Here is a 10,330-nt window from a genome sequence, read left to right on the forward strand (position 1 = left end):
GCTGGTGAGTTTCCCAAGGCTTGTGCACTGTTGAAGGATGACCTACTTGTGGATGTTGATGCATATGCCAAGTTCGTTGACAGTGTCGGGAAAGTTGTCATCCACTCAAACTCCTTTATGAAACATCCTGCCTACTTGAGGAAGTCCTCCCTAATTGCTACAATGCATAAGACCTTGATCCTGGTAGTTGACACTATACGCGTTGATCAGGATGCTATCAAATGTGCTAAGGATGTCAAAGTGGTGTTAATGGCTCAGCTTTGCTCGGCTGCTGAAAATATCGAAAAGCTCGAATTTGAACCTGTTGTTTTGAAGGGGTCTGATGTCTTTGCCTCTACTTCTGTGTAGCTGGAGATTGCTCATCAAGAGGTCATCGATTTGAATACTAGGCTTAGTGCAACATAAGCGATGTTGGAAGCTGCAGAAAATGAAGTCAGTCATGTTTTTCCAGTGGTCGAAGACCTTGAGCGTGCCAATTTGGAGTTATGATCTGCTTATTTTGCTAAGGATGAGGAGCTTATCTTCATGCATGCTAAAGTGCCTCGTCTCAAAAAGGTTGCTAGTAAGCTTGAGTCCAAGGAAGTGGATCTACAAGGTATGTTATCTACTAGCGAGAACTTGAAAAAAGAACTAGATGAGCTACAGAGTGCTCACACTGGGCTTGTTAAGGAGAATATACAGCTGAAGAATGAGAAAGTTGGTCACGAAGTGGCGTTTAGTTCTTGTCAGGCCGATTTCTACAAGCTTGGCTATGTAGACCATGTTTAGGGCACGCCGTCGGATTATGAGTTTTTCGAGAAGAACTTCGAGATCGAGACTTTCTCCATCTCCCCAATTGATCTACTTAATTTCTCGTTGAGGATGCCTTTGGTGGAGCAGCTAAGGGTCAAGAAGTCCAGGCAGGGGCAGTTGAGGATGAGCTGATGGAAGCTTTGGCTACTAGAAGCAGTGCGGCTGTTGAAGGTGTGACAGTAGAAGAACCAGCGGTTGCGTAGGCTACCAAGGAGTAGCCTTTTTGCTTAGACTTAGGAATCTTTTTATTTTCCTTTATGTTATACTTTATTTGAACTTTGTTGGCCTTCAGGCTGATTTACCAATTTGCTAGAAGTTTAATAAACAACTTTCCTTATTTTGCCTTATCCTTCTGTTTCGCCATTTTTTTTTTTTTACAAAACTTTATCCTAGGACGGTCGACCGGGTGAGTTACCTCAATGAAGCAGCCAATCCCACATCGTCACTTAGGTTTTAGCTTTGTCTTCGGGGCTTTTAAAGCTTTACCTGCAATAGGGAAAAGTGTGAGATTTCTAACTTATAGAGCCGGCTGCCGAACTCGTTGCCTCCGTAGGAAGTAGACGAGTTCACGTAGCTACTATAGTTATGAATCTTGGCTTTGGATGGCTTCACGAGCTTTAGCCTTCCTGAGGCGTATTGCGAAATTTTTAACCTATAGGGCCGGTGGCCGAACAAGTGCTTCTCATAGAAAGCAGAGGAGTCCGCATAGCCACTATGGTCGTATTTTGGCTTTATCCTAGCAAAACTTAAACCATAGACCATCAGCCAAAATCGCTGCTTTTAAGTAAGCAGACGAGTCCGCGTAATTAAAGTAGATGTAAGTCTTAGCTTGAGAATTGCCTTAGGCTGCCAGCCATCAGGTCGTCGGCCGAGCATTTTACTTACAGAAGCAGACGACCCGCGTAACCACTTTAAGCATCATCCCTGGCTTTCAGAGGTGTTTTAGGCCTAAGGTGTAGGTGGAATCGTGCCTCAGAGGTCACATCATTTCGAGTTGTAACTTGATTCCACAAGTCGCTTAACTAGTATTGCAACACTTTAAAACCAAGCCACTTTCATAAAGACTTGCAAGTCTAAGACAAACCATCTTGTCACGCAAACTCTTCCATGGACAGGTGTCCTGCACTTAGCGTCTCTTCCGGTTAAAGACCCGAGATCTTGTAGAATTTAATCTTTCAGTCGGCTAAGTTCATTCTAAAGGAAGGACTATCTTGGCCAATTTTAGGAATCGTCCGGCTCAGGTAGTCGCTGCATTTAGGGGAAACTGAGCAGTCGTACTAACCATCCACATCTGGAAATTCCGGCTTAGTTTACCCTCTCCTTATTGGAAAACACATGTCATGTCTGCAGGGCAGAGGGCGTTTTCTGCTTGTCACATGGGTGGTCAAGGAATTAGTTTACCCTCTTGCGCTGTAAAGCTTACCCAGATGGGTGTCGGGGGAATTAGTTTACCTTCTTGTGCTGGAGAGCTCACGCTATGTCTACAGGGCAAAGGGCATCTTCTGCTTGTCATAAGGTTGGTCAGTTTGTTTATCCATTTGGCCCAGGCTTGTGAATAATTCATTCAATCTTTATTGAGAATAGAGGTTTTTATTAACTTTGCTCGTAGGCAATAATGGCATAACAACTGATAATCCTCGGCATGCGAGGTTTTGTTCGTCAAGCTGCTTGAGTCTTCAAACTTTTTTCATCTTGAATGGGGTCCAAGGAATGGTGAGAGGTCACACGTAATACTTCCTCAGGTTGTAGGCATTCCACTGCTTGTCGATTTCTTTGTTGCTTATGGTGGTAAGGGTGTAGCTACCCCTTCCGCCTACTTGGCTGATTTTGTATTGACCTTCCTAGATGGGAGCCATCTTTTTTAAGCCTTCTCGCCGGGCGGTGATGAAAGCCTTTCTGAGGACTAAGTCTCCTGGTTGGAACTACTGCTGATTTTCACCCTCTTGTTATAACTGGAGAGAAGCTGCTGATGATAGGCCTCAATGCGGGTGATAACCGTCTCACGCTCTTCCTCTGCCAAGTCTAAGATTATAGCCATCTTCTTTGAGTTCTGCTTGAAATTCGGCAGTACAGTGCTAATGCTTGTCACCATAACATTGGGAGAAATGATTGTCTTAGAACCATACGCCATGGAGAATGGAGTTTCGCTAGTTGCTCGTCTTTTAGTGGTCGTCTGGCCACTTGTTGGATGCATCGCCTACCCGTTACCCTACAGGTACCAGGGTGTGGACATGTGTTGCTTGATGCCATATTTTTTTAAGAACTTCGCCAAGTTTTTTGCCTACGAACTACAGACCATTGTCGACGACAATGGAGTGTGGGATGCCGAAGCGGCATATGATGTTCTTCCATATGAAGCGCTCAATGTCCATCTTGGTAGTTGTAGTCATGGGTTCGGCTTCGACCTATTTTGTGAAGTAATTGATTGCCACCATCATCATGCCTCTGCCCCATAGTAATAGGCAGCATTGGTCCTACCAGGTCAATTGCCCACTGCATGAATGGCTAAGAGCTCGTCTGCTGGTGGAGTTCGCTAGCAGATAGTGGGGCACAGGCTTGAAGCACTGGCAGCTATCACACATTTATACATACTCATTGGCGTCTTGATGCATGGTTAGCCAGTAATAGCCAGCATTAAAAGCTTTTTGCGTCAGTAAGCGGCCTCCTAAGTGGTTTCCACATATGCCTTCGTGGATTGAACTAAGAATCTTCAGGTCATCGGGAGGTGATAGGTAGTGGAGATTTGGTCCTAAAAAGGATCTTCGAATGAGCATGCCGTTCCACATGTAGTATCGTGCTGCCTTCATTTGGAGCTTCCTGGACTCTAGTCTATCTATAGAGAGCGTTTCATTAACTATGTAGTCGATGATGGGATCTTGCCAACTCAAGGTTATGCTGATATACGCCACCTCGACTGCTGGTTCCTCATCTATACTTGTCTTTTCCAAATACTCGACTGGGATGGAAAGCCTGAGTTGATGGTCTAGTGCGGAGCCTAGGCTTGCTAATGTGTCTGCATGGACATTTTTTGCTCATGGAACCTGAGTGAGTGTGTACGCCTAAAACGTCGCTAGCTGCTCTCATACCTTCTCAAGGTATCGGGCCATCCTTGGATGCTTCGCTGCATAGTCTCCCGACGTTTGGTTAGTGATCAGTTGGGAATTAAAATAGATTACGAGCTTCTTCACCGCTAGGTCTTTTGCCAATCAGAGACCTGCCAGTAGGGTTTCATACTCTGCTTCATTGTTTGACGCCTTGAAGCTTAGAGTGATCGCCTACTCGAGCATCGAACCGTTTGGGGTAGTAAGAACTAGGCCTACCCCCAAACCTTAGTAGTTGGATGATCAATCGACGTGCAAATGCTAGAAATCCCTTGCATGTGGGGCTGGTGCGGCTACGACTTGCTTGACTGCGTCTGGGGCACCTTCGGGTTAAGTTGCTACATTCTTCAGGCTTGGGGTGAATTTCGCTACGAAGTCCACTAATGTTTGAGCCTTTATTGTCATTCAGGGTTTGTATGTTTGGTTGTATTGGCCGAGTTCCAATGCCACTTCATCACTCGTTGAGAAGCATTTGGACTATGCAAAACTGATTGCAGTAGGTACTAGGTCATGACGATGATCGGATGTCCTTGAAAGTAGGGTCTAAGCTTCTGAGCTGCAACAACTAGTGCCAAAATTAGCTTTTCAATCTTTGGGCATCTGGTTTATACATCAAAGAGAGTTTTGGATGTATAAAATATAGGCAGTTGGGCCCCCAGCTCTTCTCGTATGAGGGCAAAGCTTACTGCTACTTCTGATACCGCCAAATAGATGTATAGGTTCTCCGCTGCTTCCTACTTGGATAGTAATGAAGGTGATGTCAGGTATTGCTTTAGGTCCTGAAATGCTTTCTCACACTCATCGTCTCATTTTTTCTTCTACGTCTTTTTTATTGCCTTGAAGAAGGGCTTGCATTGGTTGGCAGATCACAAGAGGAAACGATTGAGTGCGAGTGCTCATCCGGTTAGACTTTGGATCTCCTTCAGAGTTGTGGGCGACTTCATGTATAGGATCGCTCTAATCTACCTTGGATAAGCCTCAATTCCTCGTTAGGTTACAAGGTACCTTAAGAATCGGTTTGAGGAAATGCCAAAAGTGCACTTGGCTAGGTTGAGCTTCATTTTGTACTCTCGAAGTATGTCAAAAGTCTCTGGCAAGTTGCGAATATGGTCTGACCACTGCTTGCCTTTCACCATAATGTCGTCGACGTAGACTTCCATGGTGACTCTAATCTGCTTCTTGAACATCGTGTTTACGAGTCGTTGGTAGGTTGCTCCTGCGTTGTTGAGGCCAAAAAGCATGATCTTGTAGCAGTATGTGCCTCGCTTGATCACGAATGCAGTTTTCTACTTGTCAGGCTTGTGCATGGTAATCTGATTGTAGCTTGAGTACGCATTTAAGAAGCTGAGCAGCTGGTTCCCAAATGTTGAGTCAACGAGCAGATCGATTCGAGGAACTGGGTAGTTGTCTTTAGGGTATGCCTTGTTGATATCGGTGTAATCCACGCATACTCTCCATTTGCCCTTCTTTTTTTTCATCACTAGCACGATATTGGCTAGCCATGCTGAGTGCGCCACTTTTTTGATGTGAAAATTAACTTGACACATAAATTAAACCCTATTGTTGACAATTGTAGTAAAGATGTAAGTAGGGATCGTTCTAAACCGGGGATTAACTAGGGATGCTAATCAACACTAATATGACTAAAAAACACTAAACTAGACTTTATAAACTTAAAACTGACTTAAATGACTCGAAACAGCAACAAACAATAAAAAAGAATCAATTCTAGACCTAATAAGTGATTTTGATGAAAATAAACTTAACTTGACTCAAAAGATTAAAAGAAAACAGATTATGACTCAACTAACAAGATTTAATGAATGGGGGATTGTTTTTGACGAACTTAAAACTTAAAACAGAAACTTTACATAAAACACTTTATAAACACGAATTTGGTGAATTGAAAAAGGTGAAAGGCTAGTTAGAAGGTCCTTCTCCACACATGACATATGCATACAAACCAATTTCCAATTATTATTCCTTTAGACTATGAATGACAACACCCCAAGTTAACCGTGATAGCACAAATTAACCATCGAATTTTCCTTAATTCATTAATTGGATGGAATATGTATTGCAACCAAATTATCCTTCTCAAGTTCCCTAACTATGAAAAGCATGATAGAGATACATATCAAAGGTCATTAAGTTCTTTGAAAACCATAAGCATTGACGAAGCATTCGTAACTATGAAAAGCATGATACTCCTGCCAAGGATTTACTTAACACAATCATGACTAGTGACTTCCACTACTTGTGAATATAAGTTCATAACGATTAGGTGAAACTCCCTTATACTCTAGCATCAAATTCATGCTTATAAATTAAGTGTCGACCCTCAATAAACATACATAAACAAGTTTTGATAACTCAGATAAGCAAATCACATTCAAGACTCAAGAAACAATAACTGGATATAATCAATTCATATAAAACATATAATCATGGCTTCGAATTCACCTCCAACTATAAAGAAATTAGTTCCTCATGTCTTTGAAAACATAAAAACCAAATTAAAACAAACATTGAACTAAAACTAAAGATAGAAAGAACCCAAAAACGCTCCAGCACTCCAAAGATTGAATGGCAAGTCACGGCTTCCAACTTTCTCCTTTCCTTCCTTGCTGCGTCACTTGATGAATTTCTGTGTTTTGGCATGAATTGTATGGTAGATGGTGATGTCGAATTATATGGGGGGTGGTGGTTCTGAATAAATGTTGCGGCACTTGTATTTATAGGGAGAAAAAGGCACGGCCTAGGTAGCTTTGGAGAAGGATTGGCACTCCAAACCACCAAGGAAAATGAAAACTCTAAAGCAGAGTCCACGGAGGATTAGAAGTAGGTCATGTGGCATGTTTCTAAAAGGAGAGAACAAGGGAGAATGCGGCAGATTTGTAAGGTTCTAGAAGAAGGGGTGTGGCACCCTTGTAGGATTATGTTAAGGCTTCTAGAAATCTGCATTTAGGTGTCTTAAACTGAAAATAATTACCCCTTGCAACTGGAAATAAAGTAGATTTGGATAAGGTTAGGATAAGATAAGATAAGGTTAGTTTGGATAAGATAAGGTTTGATAATGTTTTGGAAAATGTTCCTTCCTTTTAACTGATTCCTTATCTTTTTTGTCTTGAATTTATTTTCTTCATCTTTTCAGCACATTCCTAGCCTCTTGAACTTTAAAAACGTCCATCCACCTTGCTCCATGCATATGTTATCCATTCATGGCCTAAAACTACTCCAAAATGCTCCAAATTGCACTTTCTTGCCAACTATGTCATGTGGACCTACAAACACACAAAAATAGCTTAAATCACTATAATAAACAGAAACTAACTATGAAAATGCAAGAAAACAAGCTAACTAAGTTGCATAAATATGCTCATATCATTCTTCAATGAATCCGGCCTCTAGTAACTTGTTGATCCCACTTCAATAATCGCTACTCACTCGGGTACGAAAGTCGCCTTTTCTGGACCACAGGTTTGGCATTGGGGTCGACGTGCAACTTATGGGAAGATATCTCTAGATCAATGTCAGGCATGTCAGAGGAATACCATGCGAAAATGTCATAATTTTCCCTAAGGAAAGCTGTGAGTTCTTACTTCTCTATCAGCTTAAACGTGAGCCAATTTTAGCTGTCTTTTCTGACTGGTGAAGGTCAAGAATGATGTCTTTAGCATCCTTATCGGGTTTCCATCCTGATTCATCTTCTAGGGCATTGTTAACCTTGACGCCATCTTCTTGACCCGCCTACTGTAATTGCTATTTAGTGGAGGTAGAGTTGTCCTTCTACACTTCAGCTGTTACTGCTGGGGCGAAAGACTTCCTCTTCAACTCCTTAAGAACTTGCACAGTGCATCTCCGAGACATGGCCTGGTTGCCTTTGATCTCTTCGACTGCTTCTCTTGGGATGCAAAATCGAATTTTTTAATACTCGATAGAGGTCACAACTCCAATCTTCACTAGCCAAGGTCGGCCCAATATCCCATTATAGGAAGATTGAGCGTTGTCGATCATGCGCTCGCCATTTAGATTGGAAGAGTCTGGGAAATGGGCATCTCCATGTATGGTGGAAGTATAGTGGACTATAGGTACAAAACTTGAGCCCAAAACGGGCATTCCTACAGAAAAATAGGGTAAAAATATCCCTGCATCAATCGTGGGATCAATGGTCGGAATATGGATCATCAGAGGTGGCCTTTGATTGGATTGGGTCACAAGCCAAATTGCCGAAGCGGGTCCGAGGGTGTGTTGAACCTACACTTGCTCGCCTTAGGCCTGTATGGTCGTGGGCCCTCTTGGCCATTGGGCTGCCACATCGTGGCCTGCTGGCTGAACAGCTTGGGCTTGGGCCCGTTTAGCTGCCTGGCTGGCAGCAACTGCCGTGTTCTAGGCTTGGGTTTGGGCCTGCTGTGCAGTAAGGCCTGTTGCTGCAGTGGGCTGGGCTTCCTACCCTAGGCATGTTGTGGAAACTGCCAAGTTTTAGGCCTCCTGCCCAAGGTTTGGTTGGGTGCGGCACTGCAAGGGCAACGGCGATGGAAGTGGTGTCATGGCTTAGTAGCCTTGCCACGGCTACTGGGTCACAACAATGGTGGTGGTGCGACTTCGCGGTAGTCGAGCTCCACCTGTCGTCGCGTTGAGCCTTGAGGATCGTCGTTGTGGGGTTACTTCCTCATCTCCACTCTCCGGTCCAAATCCTTGTACGTACGGGGTTCTATTCGTCGTAGTTTCTGAATTTCCTACCATTGTATCCTTTCTCCAAGGATTGATCAAGAAACTTTTCTAAGAAAAATTAATTTATACGACGTGTGAGAAATTCAACGTAACAGAAAATTCAAGAAACAAATGAAAAAGGCTTCTTCAAGTATTTAAATCAGCTCTAAATGAAAGCACCAATTTGTTGATGTAAATTTTCATCGTCTTTAGTCTTGACAAAAATGCAATTGCAAAATAATCAACACCTTTGATCAAAGACCTAAGCCTCACACGCCCACGAGGTAGGGGGGTTAGGCCAATGGATCTCCGATGCCTAAGTCAGTTTCTCTGAGATTGTAGAATGTTTATGGCTTTTTAGGGGGTAGCAAAAGTTCTGAAAATTTGGTAGAATATGGAGTATTTATAGGGATAGGGTCAACCATAGTGTTGGGGTTTTACCTTACACATGGCGGCATCCTATTGGCCAAGGTGTTTATGTATAAATATTCTCAAAATATTCTCAAGATATGAAATAGGAAATAATATCTTGATATAATGGTTTAATTATCCCTAATTTATTTAAATTGGGAATGTATTAAAGATAGGACTTGAGTAATTAATCCTTATCTTTAATGCTTTGACTTTTCCTTGCCAAGGGCAGGTGAGCCGTGGGCAATCATATTCAGCTGCTGGGACCTTTAGGGGTGTGAGCTGGGCATGGGAGCATTTGAGAAGCCTGCCCATTTATTGAAGGCAATCTTGTCTTTCTTGAGAAAAAGTCCACGTGTTGCCTCTAGGATTTTTGAGATTATTTTAGGCTCCACAGTGCTCATCATGTGGGATTCTAAATCCCATAGAAAGCTATCTAAGAAACACTCGAGGCTCTTGCTGGCTCCGGCCTCTGTCAAGGATTGTCTCTATCACAGGCACAAGTAACAAGTAACAGCAAGACTATGGCTTCTATATCAATCTCACTTGTAGCAGAAAACCAGCAAGCGTTAACCTAATATTCTAATGGATAAAATTAACATAGGAACTGCTTCTTAGAGTTCCACCAAAAGCCTTTTGTGCTAGGACTTCAACACCATGTGAAGTCCTATTTGGACTTGGAAAATTCAAGTCTACAAGGGAAAGAAATAAGAAGTTTGATGTAAATAGAGTTCTCAAATTAATTGGGATGTCGCTCGCGTGGGACCCTTAAAGAAAATGCATCAGAAGAAGTTATCTTGATCAACATTTCCCAAACAATGTGGGATGAGTCTCACCACATGAAAAACGCTTGAAACATGCTCGTCACTAAATCAACAGGCATGATCACTCACTTGTGCCCAATCACAAGTGTACTAAAGGAAAGAAGGTGTAGACAAAAAAGTATGGTGAATTAAATCCAACCATGGAAAACGGCTCTATAAAAAGAAACGCTCAATGCACTGATCCAAACTCACTCTTCAAGTTTGATTAGTTATTTATCAAAAATATCCACCAAATTTTATTTAACGGCACGAAACCACGTCAAGATTCAAAAGGCATGAAGTCGTATAAAAAATCAATAGCATGAAGCCGCGTCAAATTTCAAATGGCACGAAGCCGCTCCAAATGGCATAAAGCCACATCAAATGTCAAATGGCACAAAGCAACTACAAATGGCACGAAGTCGCAACAAATCCCAATGAAATGAAGCTATATTAAATATCAAGTGGCACAAAGCCGTAACAAGTCTCAAATCGCACGAAGCCACATTT

This window comes from Malus sylvestris, chromosome 7 (genome assembly GCF_916048215.2).
Source record: "Malus sylvestris chromosome 7, drMalSylv7.2, whole genome shotgun sequence".
NCBI lineage: Eukaryota > Viridiplantae > Streptophyta > Magnoliopsida > Rosales > Rosaceae > Malus > Malus sylvestris.